The sequence below is a fragment of the Lutra lutra genome, chromosome 13 (assembly GCF_902655055.1).
Source record: "Lutra lutra chromosome 13, mLutLut1.2, whole genome shotgun sequence".
In the NCBI taxonomy this organism is placed as follows: domain Eukaryota; kingdom Metazoa; phylum Chordata; class Mammalia; order Carnivora; family Mustelidae; genus Lutra; species Lutra lutra.
This window is the reverse complement of record NC_062290.1, coordinates 79,370,776-79,386,192: the sequence shown is the minus strand read 5'-3', so window position 1 is coordinate 79,386,192 and position 15,417 is coordinate 79,370,776. Positions and strand designations below refer to the sequence as shown.

General features: G+C 38.9%; 1 protein-coding gene across 3 annotated transcripts in view; it reads left to right on the top strand.

Annotated features, from left to right (window-relative positions):
- Positions 1-15,417, top strand: part of ASTN2 (astrotactin 2) — a 1,447,326-nt gene that overhangs the window by 107,489 nt on the left and 1,324,420 nt on the right. For all 3 annotated transcript variants that reach the window (XM_047699298.1, XM_047699297.1, XM_047699295.1), the window contains exon 2: positions 6,607-6,751. The gene's annotated coding sequence lies outside the window, so the exon portion shown is untranslated. The remainder of the gene's footprint in view (positions 1-6,606; positions 6,752-15,417) is intronic.

Here is a 15,417-nt window from a genome sequence, read left to right as displayed (position 1 = left end):
GGCCATCTGGATGTCTTCTTTGCAGAAATGTCTGTTCATGTCCTCTGCCCATTTCTTGATTGGATTATTTGTTCTTTGAGTGTTGAGTTTGCTAAGTTCTTTATAGATTTTGGACACTAGCCCTTTATCTGATATGTCATTTGCAAATATCTTCTCCCATTCTGTCAGTTGTCTTTTGGTTTTGTTCACTGTTTCCTTTGCTGTGCAAAAGCTTTTGATCTTGATAAAATCCCAATAGTTCATTTTTGCCCTTGCTTCCCTTGCCTTTGGTGATGTTCCTAGGAAGATGTTGCTGCGGCTGACGTCGAAGAGGTTGCTGCCTGTGTTCTCCTCGAGGATTTGGATGGATTCCTTTCTCACATTGAGATCCTTCATCCATTTTGAGTCTATTTTCGTGTGTGGGGTAAGGAAATGATCCAATTTCATTTTTCTGCATGTGGCTGTCCAATTTTCCCAACACCATTTATTGAAGAGGCTGTCTTTTTTCCATTGGACATTCTTTCCTGCTTTGTCGAAGGTGAGTTGACCATAGAGTTGAAGGTCCATTTCTGGGCTCTCTATTCTGTTCCATTGATCTATGTGTCTGTTTTTGTGCCAGTACCATGCTGTCTTGATGATGACAGCTTTGTAATAGAGCTTGAAGTCCGGAATTGGGATGCCACCAACTTTGGCTTTCTTTTTCAATATTCCTTTGGCTATTCGAGGTCTTTTCTGGTTCCATATAAATTTTAGGATTATTTGTTCCATTTCTTTGAAAAAAATGGATGGTACTTTGATAGGAATTGCATTAAATGTGTAGATTGCTTTAGGTAGCATAGACATTTTCGCAATATTTATTCTTCCAATCCAGGAGCATGGAACATTTTTCCATTTCTTTGTGTCTTCCTCAATTTCTTTCATGAGTACTTTATAGTTTTCTGAGTATAGATTCTTAGTCTCTTTGGTTAGGTTTATTCCTAGGTATCTTATAGTTTTGGGTGCAATTGTAAATGGGATGGACTCCTTAATTTCTCTTTCTTCTGTCTTGTTGTTGGTGTAGAGAAATGCAACTGATTTCTGTGCATTGATTTTATATCCTGACACTTTACTGAATTCCTGTACAAGTTCTAGCAGTTTTGGAGGTAGGCTTTTGGGTTTTCCACATATAGTATCATATCATCTGCAAAGAGTGATAGTTTCACTTCTTCTTTGCCGATTTGGATGCCTTTAATTTCCTTTTGTTGTCTGATTGCTGAGGCTAGGACTTCTAGTACTATGTTGAATAGCAGTGGTGATAACGGACATCCCTGCCGTGTTCCTGACCTTAGCGGAAAAGCTTTCAGTTTTTCTCCATTGAGAATGATATTTGCGGTGGGTTTTTCATAGATGGCTTTGATAATATTGAGGTATATGCCGTCTATCCCTACACTTTGAAGAGTTTTGATCAGGAAGGGATGCTGTACTTTGTCAAATGCTTTTTCAGCATCTATGGAGACTATCATATGGTTCTTGTTCTTTCTTTTATTAATGTGTTGTATCACATTGATTGATTTGCGGATGTTGAACCAACCTTGCAGCCCTGGAATAAATCCCACTTGGTCGTGGTGAATAATCCTTTTAATGTACTGTTGAATCCTATTGGCTAGTATTTTGGCGAGAATTTTTGCATCTGTGTTCATCAAGGATATTGGTCTGTAGTTCTCTTTTTTGTTGGGATCCTTGTCTGGTTTTGGGATCAAGGTGATGCTGGCCTCATAAAATGAGTTTGGAAGTTTTCCTTCTATTTCTATTTTTTTGGAACAGTTTCAGGAGAATAGGAATTAGTTCTTCTTTAAATGTTTGGTAGAATTCCCCCGGGAAGCCCGTCTGGCCCTGGGCTTTTGTTTGTTTGGAGATTTTTGATGACTGTTTCAATCTCCTTACTGGTTATGGGTCTGTTCAGGCTTTCTATTTCTTCCTGGTTCAGTTGTGGTAGTTTATATGTCTCTAGGAATGCATCCATTTCTTCCAGATTGTCAAATTTGTTGGTGTAGAGTTGCTCATAGTATGTTCTTATAATTGTCTGTATTTCTTTGGGGTTCGTTGTGATCTCTCCTCTTTCATTCATGATTTTATTTATTTGGGTCCTTTCTCTTTTCTTTTTGATAAGTCTGGCCAGGGGTTTATCAATCTTATTAATTCTTTCAAAGAACCAGCTCCTAGTTTCGTTGATTTGTTCTATTGTTTTTTTTTTTGTTTCTATTTCATTGATTTCTGCTCTAATCTTTATGATTTCTCTTCTCCTGCTGGGTTTAGGGTTTCTTTCTTGTTCTTTCTCCAGCTCCTTTAGGTGTAGGGTTAGGTTGTGTACCTGAGACCTTTCTTGTTTCTTGAGAAAGGCTTGTACCGCTCTATATTTTCCTCTCAGGACTGCCTTTGTTGTGTCCCACAGATTCTGAACCGTTGTGTTTTCATTATCATTTGTTTCCATAAATTTTTTCAATTCTTCTTTAATTTCCTGGTTGACCCATTCATTCTTTAGAAGGATGCTGTTTAGTCTCCATGTATTTGGGTTCTTTCCAAATTTCCTCGTGTTATGGAGTTCTAGCTTTAGAGCATTGTGCTCTGAAAATATGCAGGGAATGATCCCAATCTTTTGATACCGGTTGAGACTTGATTTAGGACCAAGAATGTGATCTATTCTGGAGAATGTTCCATGTGCACTAGAGAAGAATGTGTATTCTGTTGCTTTGGGATGAAATGTTCTGAATATATCTGTGATGTCCATCTGGTCCAGTGTGTCATTTAAGGCCTTGATTTCCTTGTTGATCTTTTGCTTGGATGATCTGTCCATTTCAGTGAGGGGAGTGTTAAAATCCCCTACTATTATTGTATTCTTGTCGATGTGTTTCTTTGATTTTGTTATTAATTGGTTTATATAGTTGGCTGCTCCCACATTAGGGGCATAGATATTTAAAATTGTTAGATCTTCTTGTTTGACAGTTCCTTTGAGTATGATATAGTGTCCTTCCTCATCTCTTATTATAGTCTTTGGCTTAAAATCTAATTGATCTGCTATAAGGATTGCCACTCCTGCTTTCTTCTGATGTCCATTAGCATGGTAAATTCTTTTCCACCCCCTCACTTTAAACCTGGATGTGTCTTCGGGTTTAAGATGAGTTTCTTGTAGGCAACATATAGATGGGTTTTGTTTTTTGATCCATTCTGATACCCTGTGTCTTTTGGTTGGGGCATTTAGCCCATTAACATTCAGGGTAAGTATTGAGAGATATGAATTTAGTGCCATTGTATTGCCTGTAAGGTGACTGTTATTGTATATTGTCTCTGTTTCTTTCTGATCTACTTCTTTCAGGGTCTCTCTTTGCTTAGAGGACCCCTTTCAATATTTCCTGTAGAGCTGGTTTGGTATTTGCAAATTCTTTCAGTTTTTGTTTGTCCTGGAAGCTTTTAATCTCTCCTTCTATTTTCAATGATAGCCTAGCTGGATATAGTATTCTTGGCTGCATGTTTTTCTCATTTAGTACTCTGAATATATCATGCCAGCTCTTTCTGGCCTGCCAGTTCTCTGTAGATAAGTCTGCTGCCAATCTAATATTTTTACCATTGTACGTTACAGACTTCTTTTCCCGGGCTGCTTTCAGAATCTTTTCTTTGTCACTAAGACTTGTCAATTTTACTATGAGGTGACGGGGTGTGGACCTATTCTTATTTATTTTGAGGGGGGTTCTCTGAACCTCCTGCATTTTGATGCTTGTTCCCTTTGCCATATTGGGGAAATTCTCTCCAATAATTCTCTCCAATATACCTTCTGCTCCCCTCTCTGTTTCCTCTTCTTCTGGAATCCCAATTATTCTAATGTTGTTTCGTCTTATGGTGTCACTTATCTCTCGAATTCTCCCCTCGTGGTCCAGTAGCTGTTTGTCCGTCTTTTGCTCAGCTTCTTTATTCTCTGTCATTTGGTCTTCTATATCGCTAATTCTTTCTTCTGCCTCATTTATCCTAGCAGTGAGAGCCTCCATTTTTGATTGCACCTCATTAATAGCTTTTTTGATTTCAACTTGGTTAGATTTTAGTTCTTTTATTTCTCCAGAAAGGGCTTTTATATCTCCTGAGAGGGTTGCTTTAATATCTTCCATGCCTTTTTCAAGCCCGGCTAGAACCTTGAGAATCGTCATTCTGAACTCTATATCTGACATATTACCAATGTCTGTATTGATTAGGTCCCTAGCCTTTGGTATTGCCTCTTGTTCTTTTTTTTGTTGTGAATTTTTCTGCCTTGTCATTTTGTCCAGATAAGAGTTTATGAAGGAGCAAGTAAAATACTAAAAGGGTGGCAACAACCCCAGGAAAATATGCTTTAGCCAAATCAGAAGAGATCCCGAATTGTGAGGGGGGAGAAAGGGGATAAAAAGGGGTTCAGAAAGAAAGAAAAAAAAAAAGAAACTATTAAAAAAAAGGAAGCCGATAAAGAAAAAATATAAAAAGAGGAAAAATATATATATATTAGATAAACTATTTAAAAAACGTTAAAAAAAGAAAACGGTAAAAGTAAAAAAAATTCAGCAGAAGAAGAGAAAAAGAAAAAAAAAATTGAAAAAGAAAAAAAAATGAAATTAACTGCAAGGCTAAAAAATCATGGGGAGAAAGCCATGAGTTCCGTGCTTTGCTTTCTTCTCCTCTGGAATTCCGCCGCTCTCCTTGGTAGGTGAACTTGGTCCTGGCTGGGTTTCCCGTTGATCTTCTGGGGGAGGGGCCTGTTGTAGTGATTCTCAAGCGTCTTTGCCCCAGGCGAAGTTGCACCGCCTTTACCCGGGGCCGCGCTGAGTCATCCGCTCGGGTTTGCTTTCGGGAGCTTCTGTTCCCTGAGCGCTTTCCAAGTAGAGTTCCGGAGGACGGGAATGAAGATGGCGGCCTCCCGGTCTCCGGGCCCGGAGGAGCCGAGAGCCCGGGGCCCCACTCCTCAGTGCGCCCTCAGAGAACAGCGCCCAATGACTCCCGCCACCCTGGCCTCCGGCCACGCTCCGAGCTGACCGAGCCTACGACCGGCTCAAGGCAACCCCGAGCTGAGAGTCACTCCTCGGCTCTGTCTCTGTAGCCGGCTTCCCCGTTCTAATACCGGTAAGCTCTGTGACACTCAGACACCCCCGATCCTTCTGCGACCCTGCGGGACCTGAGGCCGCGCTGACCCCGCCTGGGCTTCCAGTTAAGCCTCTGGAGCGATGTCCCTCAGTGGAACAGACTTTTAAAAGTCCTGATTTTGCTCCGTTGCTCCGCCGCTCGCCGGGAGCCGGCCCCTCCCCCTGCGGTCTATCTTCCCGTCGCTTTGGATTCACTTCTCCGCCAGTCCTACCTTGCAGAAAGTGGTTGATTTTCTGTTTCTGGAATTGCTGTTCTTCTTCTCTTCAATCTCCCGTTGGATTTGTAGATGTTTGCAATCTTTAGATAAGCTATTTAGCTGATCTCCTGCTACCCGAAGTAGTCTCAGCCTGCTACTTCTCCGCCATCTTGACTCCTTCCTCCCAGTTTGGTGGTCTTAATGGACCCCCATAAAAAGGATTTAGTTATTGAATAAGTAAGTATTTTGGGAAAATCTATTTTGAGCAATGTCTTGAACTAGGGACTCAGTAGCCAACCTTTCTAATTGAAATTATCACCATCATCATCTAAAGAAATTCTACAGACTTTGTCACATTCCTTTCATGGTCTGACAACTTACTGTAAGGAACCCATTTCTAGGTTCTCCATATCATGCTCCAGACCTGTATTCACAGAACATTGCTACCCATTACCTTAAATCACCAACGTGTAGATTTTTCAGATATGTATGTCTATATATATATATATGTTTATATACATACACATGCATATACATATGCATTCACACATATGGATTGTACTATCTATAGCCTGCGAAGGAACAAAGTATGGGCGGTCTGAAATAAGCTTTACTTTACAAGTGGGTGGATGAAGGAGAGCTTCCTTTTACCATATTATTTAGAAGGACAGTGGCAAGTTCCCTGCCTTTTAAGTCAGACTGACTTAAGATGAGTCTTAACCTGTGTCTACTTTCTGAATTTACACAAGTCATTTATTTTCTGTCAGCCTCACTATTCTCATCTGAAAAGGGGGAAATATAACAACCTCCCTCACTGAGTGTTACGAGTTATTAAATGAGAGGATACACAAATGCTAGTAGTATCTGGCACATAATTGATGTGCAAGCAATAGAAGCTTTTTGGTGCTTGTGATCACGATAATCTTATACAGTTACATGAGTTCATTTGTCATCATCTTTTTTTCCCATATGAATAAACTTAGACTGAGAAAATTTAGATGGTATCTATGTATATGCAGCTAGTAAGTGACAGGACTCAGTCCCACCTCTAGCGCTGACATTCTGCTGACTCCCTTCCTCTCCCTGGTATACATGTTTTGCACTCATAAACACACAAGGACAAATGAGCTTAGACCCTCATCTTCTTGTGATGTTTTAGAACTGAGGAATCCTAGAATTACAGAGATGTAAGAAACCATCACTGATAATATTGGAACTGTAATTCTAAATCCTTAATACTCCCATTGAAATTTATAGGTCTAACAGATTTTTGCATATTTTATGTATTTCAGTTCTGGAGCTCACCAATGTATCTGGAGCTGGACAGTGCATACTCAATGAATGCCAGTTTACAAAAGAAGAAAAAATAAGGATTTAGCATTTTCTTTGACTTTGCTTCATTCTCAACAGAGTGACTTCTTCAAGGCCACACATTTGGTAAGTGGTAAAATTTGGACTTGCGCCCTTCAAACTTCAAGTGCAGTGTTCACATTACTTAACAAATGAATTACAATACCTCTCATTTACTGACAATTTCAGTATTTGTTCAACACTCCTCTACAGTGTTGTTATGTGCCACAGCTAACTGAAGCTTTGAAACACACTTAAGGTGTTTGTGTATGTGTGTGTGTGTGTCTTGGTAAAGAAAAAAAAAAAAAAAAGCCTGGAAAATTAAGTAAATTACTCAAGATCTGGCAGAAAAGTTTAAAAATAGACACATAAATTCAGGTTATTGTATTGTGGAAGTTAATTCTTTGCCCCTCTACCACAATGCCTGAACACTAAGACCAGAAAGCTTTACCATCGAAGATTTTCCTAAGTCCCCACTGAAAACCATTGTTGCTTTCATGTATGGTTTTCCAGCTTGAGTATGTTGTTCAAGGTCAAAGAGCTATTTGGTAGATTCTATCTCTTTTCTATTTAGAGTCAAGCCATCACCTAATGTGCATAATAATTGGGTTTAACTTTCATGAAATAATGCAATGTTCCTTCTCTCTGTCCCTACATCCTTTTCTTCATCTCTACCCTCAATTAAAGATGGTTCAGGGCAGTGGAAATAACGTTTTAAAAAGCATGGTGTCCCAAATGCCTAGAGCTTTATTTTCTTGCTCTCTAGATTCTAAGAGGCCACTAGCTGAACCTGAAATATATAATAACTTCCTGTGGGACCTCTCTAGGTTGTTGTTTTAAAGGGACAAACTGAAAGGAAAGACATTGCTTTTAACATCCACTTATCCTCTAACCCATTGGGTCTTTTTGCTGTGATACATGATAAAGCAGAAAGTGTTTAAAATGGCAGTGGGTGTTGGTGGGAGGATAAATGAGAGCCCCGTTTCTGGAGGGCAGTTTGGAAACATAGATCAAACTGAAGATGTGCATATCCTTTAACCCAGTGATTCTACTCTAGAGATAAATTATAAGGAACAGTTTGCATAAGAGTAGGAGGGAGGGAGAGGGAAAAAGGAGGGGTGGAAGGAGATTGAAATATTGACAAACTGGAAGCAAGCTAAATAGTACTCAGGAAACTAGTTGAATACACTGTGACATATCAATTCAGTGGATTTTTATGGTTTTTAAAAAATAATGGTGTAAACCTATATGTAAACATATATGTAAACCTATATGTAACCTATATATATGCAAGAAGAGATTTAAGAATTTTTGATAAGTGAAAAACTAGGTATGGGTAAGTATGCCTATGTATTTATGAATGCAACAAATGTTTATTGAGCAATGATTAAATTCCAAGCATTACTCTGGTGTGATCACATTTGTATCATGGGTGTTTTGTGTGCCCTTCTGTTTCATACACATACAGTAGGATAAATATCTCAAGGGTTGTTCATATAATGATAATGGCATGGGATTCGGGTGGACAGGTTTTGCTTTTATTCCATTTTCTTGTCAGAATTCTTTGCATTTCAAAAATAGTTAGCATGTATTGTTTTTTTAATTAGACAAGTCACATTCACTTAGAGAAAAGGTGAAATGCCTGTCCATTGGCACATGGGATTTCTGCTTTAACAAGCCCAGAGGAGAAGGCAAGGGATAAAAATGCCAGTGACGCTCTATTCTTCCAGGAATTGAAGAGATAAATAAAACCCCCTCCCAGTTCTACTCTGTGGAGGGGTCATCTTTTAGGTATAAAGAAGGAATCTAGGAAAGATTGTACTCACTGGTGAGGCAGTGCAGCTCTGAAGTTCTCCGAGTTAGAAAGCAGTTGCATTAATTTTAGCTAATGAAGTTTGCAAAAGGAGGCCAGAGGAGGGCTGTGTCCACAACTGTCCCTAGAACTCAAAGTCACTTCATTATGCTGGACCTTAGCCAGAGCTGAGATCTGTTCATCTGGCCTCTGCCAGAGACCATGTGTTTGGGTTCATGAAGAAAATCCCTGCTCTTGAATATTAGGCATATATGTACATGGGTGTATATGTACATGTACATCATCTAAATTCTGGTAATTCTCACTTCTGGTCTTAAAATCATTTGGAGGAAGACTTTTAGAAAACACCAAAGCATGAGTAAAACATGTCTGTGATTCAGTCGTCTGTTTTGAGCATAGGCATGATTATATTTCAAAAGCTCATTAGGGAATCCTCAACATCCTGCCAACATTGACAACTGGCCTTAGAGAAAGAACTTTTCTTGCTTTCTTATCTCCAATACTTACTGGTTGTATGTCCTTGAGCATAGTATTTCATCTGAGTTGTCATTTGAAAAATGAAATGAAGATACAAATATTCATTTTATGAAACTTGTGGTTGATGAATTATGTGAGAGAATGTATACTAAAGTACTTTGTGGGGCACCTGGATGGCTCAGTGGTTTAAGCTCAGGTCATGTTCTCAGGGTCCTGGGATCAAGCCCTGTATCAGGCTCCCCACCCAACGGGGAGTCTGATTCTCTCTCAAATAAAATCTTTTTAAAAAGGTACTTTGTAAAGTGCCAAGTAAATAATACTTCATAAGTTTAGCAAGCTTTCTCCCCCCTGTCCAAATATGTAACATAATTCAGGGTCGGTAAACAGTGCATTGTTTCTCAATATGCAGAATGTGAATTATCTACAGCAAAATCACCTGAGCTGTTTGTTAGAAATATAAAGTAAAAATTTTTAAATGTCTGGAAATGGGGTCCAATATCTGCATTTTACATGGGCAACCCAATTTGCCTCTGTGAAATAAGATTGAGAACCAGTGTTAAATTTTTGCAAGAGTTGTAGCAGACTGTGGTAACTCTCAGTAACAGGGCACAGATGGGCAGCAGTTCAAAAGTAGGAATGAATGAAACTGGACTGTTCTTTTACACCATACATAAAGATAAACTCAAAGTTGATGAAAGACCTAATGTGAGACAGGAATCATCAAAATCCTAGAGGAGAACACAGGCAGCAACTCTTCAACCTTGGCCACAGCAACTTCTTGCAAGACAAGTCTCTAAAGGCAAGGGAAAATATATCAAAAATGAATTGTTGGGACTTCATCAAGATAAAAAGTTTCTGCACAGCAAAATAAAACAAAAAACAGCAAAACTAAAAGGCAAACTATGGAATGGGAGAAGATATTTACAAATGACATATCAGGTAAAAGGCTGGTATCCAAGATCTATAATAAACTTATCAAACTCAACACCCCCAAAACAAATAATCCAGTCAAGAAATTGGGCAGAAGACATGAACAGACACTTCTCTGAAGAAGACACACAAATGACCAACAGACACAAGAATAAATGCTCAGTATCACTCGGCATCAGGGAAATACAAATCCAAACCACAATGAGATACTATCTTACACCAGTTGGAACAGCTACAATTAACAAGGTAGGAAATAATAAATGTTGGCAAGGATTTGGAGAAAGGGGAACCCTCCTACACTGTTGGTGGGAACGCAAGCTGGTACATCCACTCTGGAAAACAGCATGGAGGCTCCTCAAGAAGTTAAGAATAGACCCAGCAATTGCACTACTAGGTATTTACACAAAAATACAGATGTAGTGAAATGAAGGGGCATCCGTACCCCAGTGTTCATAGCAGCAGTGTCCACAATAGCCAGACTGTGGAAGGAGCCAAGATGTGTTTCAATAGGTGAATGGATAAAGAAGATGTGGTTTATATATCACTCAGCCATCAGAAAGGATGGCTACCTACAATTTACATTGACATGGATGGAACTGGAGGGTATTATGCTAAGTGAAGTAAGTCAGGCAGAGAAAGACAATTATATGTTTCACTCATATGTGGAATATAAGAAATAATGCAGAGGATTGTGAGGGAAGGGAGGGAAAACTGAATGGGAAGAAATCAGGAGACCAACCACGAGAGATTCTTGACTCTGGGAAACAAACTGAAGGTTGCAGAAGGGGAGGTGGCTGGGAAGATGAGGCAACTGGGTGATGGGCATTAAGGAGGGCAGGTGATGTGATGAGCACGAGGTGTTTTATGGAATTGATGAATTTTTGAACACACTGTCTGAAACTAATGATGTACTACTGTATGTTGGTTAATTGAATTTACATTTTAAAAAAACGAAAACAAAGTAGCAGCCCTACCAGCATTTATTTAAAATTAACAACAAAAGCAGATCAGAAGATAGAAATTGACTCTCAGCCTTGACCATGTCATGGATTTCCCTAGTATTCTCCTGACTTTCTGTACTGTGTTTTGCAAAAAGGGCTTATCTCATTCCTGTTTGACCTCAGACAAGAGTAGCTTACCATTAGTGAAACCTCATGAGTTAAATGCATGGTCTTGGTTGCTGTTACAGCATTCCACCATTACACTAAAAGTACACCCTACCAGCTCTTGTGAGTAGTTGACCTTTAGAGGTTTCTAAGTCCAAGGACTGATTCAGCACCTTGTCCAACATGATGCTTTCCTCATATATGGTCTCATTACCTCTTGTGGTATAGAGAAATGTCTACACTTGGGTTGAAAATGCTCTGAGATCTTGTTTAGGAAATATTAAATTCTGAAATGTTATATCCTGCCTCCAGCACCACAAACAGACCCCCTAGACAGAAGAAGAGCTTAGGATACTTGATTATAGCATGATCGATTTTTTTTTATTTTTTTTTTTAAGATTTTATTTATCTACCTGACAGAGAGAAATCACAAGTAAGCAGAGAGGCAGGCAGAGAGAGAGGAGGAAGCAGGCTCCCTGCTGAGCAGAAAGCCCGATGTGGGGCTCGAACCCAGGACCTGGGATCATGACCTGAGCCGAAGGCAGCGGCTTAACCCACTGAGCCACCCAGGCGCCCCCGATTTTTATTTTTATAGTACTTAGAACAATTGCCTAGGAAATAGCTCAAAGGACACAAGGTAACCCTGTCAATTATACCATGCTGTGGAAATAAAGAGCACCGGACATGGTAGCTAAAGACTTGGGATCATGTCCTTGTCCTTATCACTTATGAGCTGACCTGAGCCCCGATTTATAAATCTGTAAAGTAGGGAAAGCAAAACTTTTCAAGGATTTCTTCAGAAACAAAAGACTGTGTGAGATTACATTGAATAACTGATAGGATAACACTTGGTACACCGCTAAATGTTGTACAAAGTTCTGTAGGATTTAACCTGACGGTAGACAATGATGTGACAGTTAATTGTCCCTCAATCAATTCTCTCCTCCCCAAATAGTACCCTTTGCAAGTGCTCAGTGCTTCCTGAAACTTCTTTAGAAGAGACAAATGCCCATCTGGCCATAAATTGAAGTTGTATTTTGGAGCACAAATGCCTTGTAGAGCATCTGCTATCAAGGGGGCATAGTAGTATAAAGCACTAAGAGCAGAGCGCATATTCCCCAGCAGTTCCAGGGAGAGTATACAGACTCATGGGCCCCAAAGTAAAGTTGATAAAGAAAGCAAGAAGAAGGAGGGCAAGCAAAGTGGGAAGAGTCAAGATATCTGGATGCAAGCACATTAGGGATATTCTTTGGTACAAAATCCATGGAAGTTTTGAAATTGAGAATAACCTTCCTTTTCAAAACCTCCTCTGACTTGGGAAAAGACTGAATATGACCCAGGAGCTGGAGAGAGCCCTGTCTGGATCAGAGAGAGCATCTTCTCCATGGGGGGCATGAAGGATGGGTGCTGGGCCTGGCTAGCAAAGCAGATTAGTGGCAGGTCAGCCCTTTCACAAGGATAAGCTCTTTCTTTGTAAAAGTATGCTGCCTAACAGACAAGGGCAGGAAACACTAATTCACAGGCTTTTAGTGGCTGACATACATTACGCATTCGTAACTCACTCTCTGCTTGCCACAGCCATTAAAGCAGTGGCAGGAGGCTTGAGCCTCCAAAGAGAGCAGGATGACCTTGGTCAGGGTTGGTGGGGAAGAGGAAAAAGGAGGAGCACAGAGAGATACTGAGATCTACTCTTATAATGGTAAAAATAGAATTAAAATAGTCTAAGATCATTTGCACTTAACCCTAAAAACTCTCACCCAGATCACCTGATTTTCAGTACAGACTCAGATGGTCATAGTCAGAATAAAACAAAAATAGAACCTAGTTTTCCCCTCTCCTTTCTAACGGTCTAGGCAGGGTAAGTGGTCTTTCCTTAGACATAATATGTTAGATAACAATCTGACAATCAGACTGGAGATGGTAGTGTGGAGTTATTTCTTGCAATAGATTATTTAGCAGATCTGAAATTTCTACAGAGTAATTTATCAATCTATATTTTGAATGTACTTTGTGTTTTTTAAATGCTAAAAAAAGGTAAAATGTTTTGCTTAGCTATTTCAATTATAGGCAAAACAAAACACATAGTTGTAATAATGCTAGTATTAAAAAATGTGTGTTGGGTACTTATTATAATAAGTGACTCATGCAGATTCTCTCATTTAGCCCTCACAAGAACTCTGTAAGTCTGGGTGCTTTGTTTTGCAATTTCTCAGAAAATAAAATTAAAGTGTAGTAAGGTTAAGACACGTGTATGATCACACTGTTAGTGGGAGGCAGAGCTCATATTTAAGCTCAACTTACAGGCCCTCAACAATCATGCATTCAGACTTTAGAGAAAAGCAGCCACATGTCATGGCTTGAACATAAACCTTGGAAACCAAAGTGTCTGGGTTCAACATGGGCTTTATCATTTACTAGCTATGAAGCCCCAGCAAGTTATATCATTTTTTTGCCTGAGTTTACTCATCTGCAAGATGGGGTTATTTTTGTGACCTATGCCAGAAAATTGTGAGGAGAATAAGTACACAAAGGATGTGGAACTGTATCTTTCATGGTGTAAGAGTTATACACATTAGCTAGAATTACTATTAAATAGAAAATTGGAAGGTTTTAAGAAGTGAAATAGAATCTAAAATCTAAGCGTATTTCCAATGGTTCAACCGACAAATACTGAAGACCTACAATGTGCCAGGCATTGTGACACCTGTTGGAAAATAATGATGAAAAATCCTAATATGGAAACATAACAAAAGTACAAGTTCAGTTTGTTTCTTCAATTGAACATATGAGTGAAATCATATGGTATTTGTCTTTCTCTAACCCATTTCACTTAGCATTATATTCCCTACCTTCATCCACATCATTGTAAGATTTCATTCTTTAAATGAAAAAAAAAGTGATATTCTATTGTATATATACACCACATCTTCCTTATCAGTTCGTCCTTTGATGGACACTTGGGCTGTTTCCATAATTTGGTTATTGTTCATAATGTTGCTATAAACATTGGGATGCATGTATCTTTTGAATTAGTATTTTTGTATTCTTTGGGTAGATACCCAGTATTGTAGTTGCTCAATTGAGGGTAGTTCTATTTTTAACTTTTTGAGGATCCTTCATACTGTTTTCCAGAGTGTCTGCACCAGTTTGAATTCCCACCAACAGTGCAAAAGTTTTCTTCTTTCTCCACATCCTTGCCAACACCTGTTGTTTCTTAGGTTGTTGATTTTAGCTATTCTGACAGGTATGAGGTGATAGCTCATTGTAGTTTTGATTACTAACTGGAAAGTGAATGACAGTTTCAAAAGAAGAAGAAGAAGGTGTGTGTGTGTGTGTGTGTGTGTCTGTGTCTGTGTCTATGTCTGTGTGTGTGTGTTTGTGTGTGAATGTTACTTAACTATAAAAAGGAATGGAGTCTTGTTTTGCAACAACGTGGATGGAGCTAGAGAATATTATGCTAAGAGACATAAGTCAGAGAAAGACAAATACCATATGGTTTTACCCATATATGGACTTTAAGAAACAAAACAAGCAAGCAAAGGGGAAGAAAAAAAAAGAGAGGCAAACCAAGAAAAGAACTCTTTAAGTTTGGAGAACAAATGGATGTTTACCAGAAGGGAGATGGGTGGGGGGATGGGTTAAATAGGTGATGGGGGATTAAGGACTGCACTTGTGATGAGCACTGGGGTTGTATGGACAGATCACTATATTATACACCTGGAACTAATATGCTGTATGTTAACTAAGTGGAATTTAATACAATCTTTCTTAAAAATTGCAAGTTCAATAATGAGTAAAACTTGTTCACCTTTTATAAACCAGTGTAAGTGTTTCATAGCTAGTTTACAGATGAGGAAATTGAGGCTTAAGAGAAATACTTACCAAGGGTTATGGGAATAATGAGGGACTGAATTAGAATTAAAATTAGTTTTTATTGTTCTGATTCTAAAAATCTGTGTTCTTATCTGCTCCATTATCTTGTATCCTAAAAGTGTGTGTCCTAACTTTAAAAAACAAAAAACAAACAAACAAAAAAAGACAGCTAGTGGCCAAGGTAATGCAGAGAGCTAGATCCCTGACTTTCAATTAAAAGTTCCTTTTGTCGACATGATTGGTTAGAGATATAAAAATACTAAAAATTATAAAGAAAACCCTGAAATTGTTAGAGCTTTTTGGATATCATAATGGAATTAGACCAGATTAAGTTACAGAAATAAATTTCACCCATACCTGATGGATATCCTATCTGCCTGCCGTGCACCTCTTTCTACAACCAGAGGAATAAAATCAATGACTTTAATGACGTGAAAAGGTAGCTTGACTTCATAACATTCCCTATACATCAATGACCTCTGGAGGGATTGCATTCCTAAATGAGAAGGATATGTAATACAAGTTTAAAAGGGGGATATCTTTATGACTTTAAG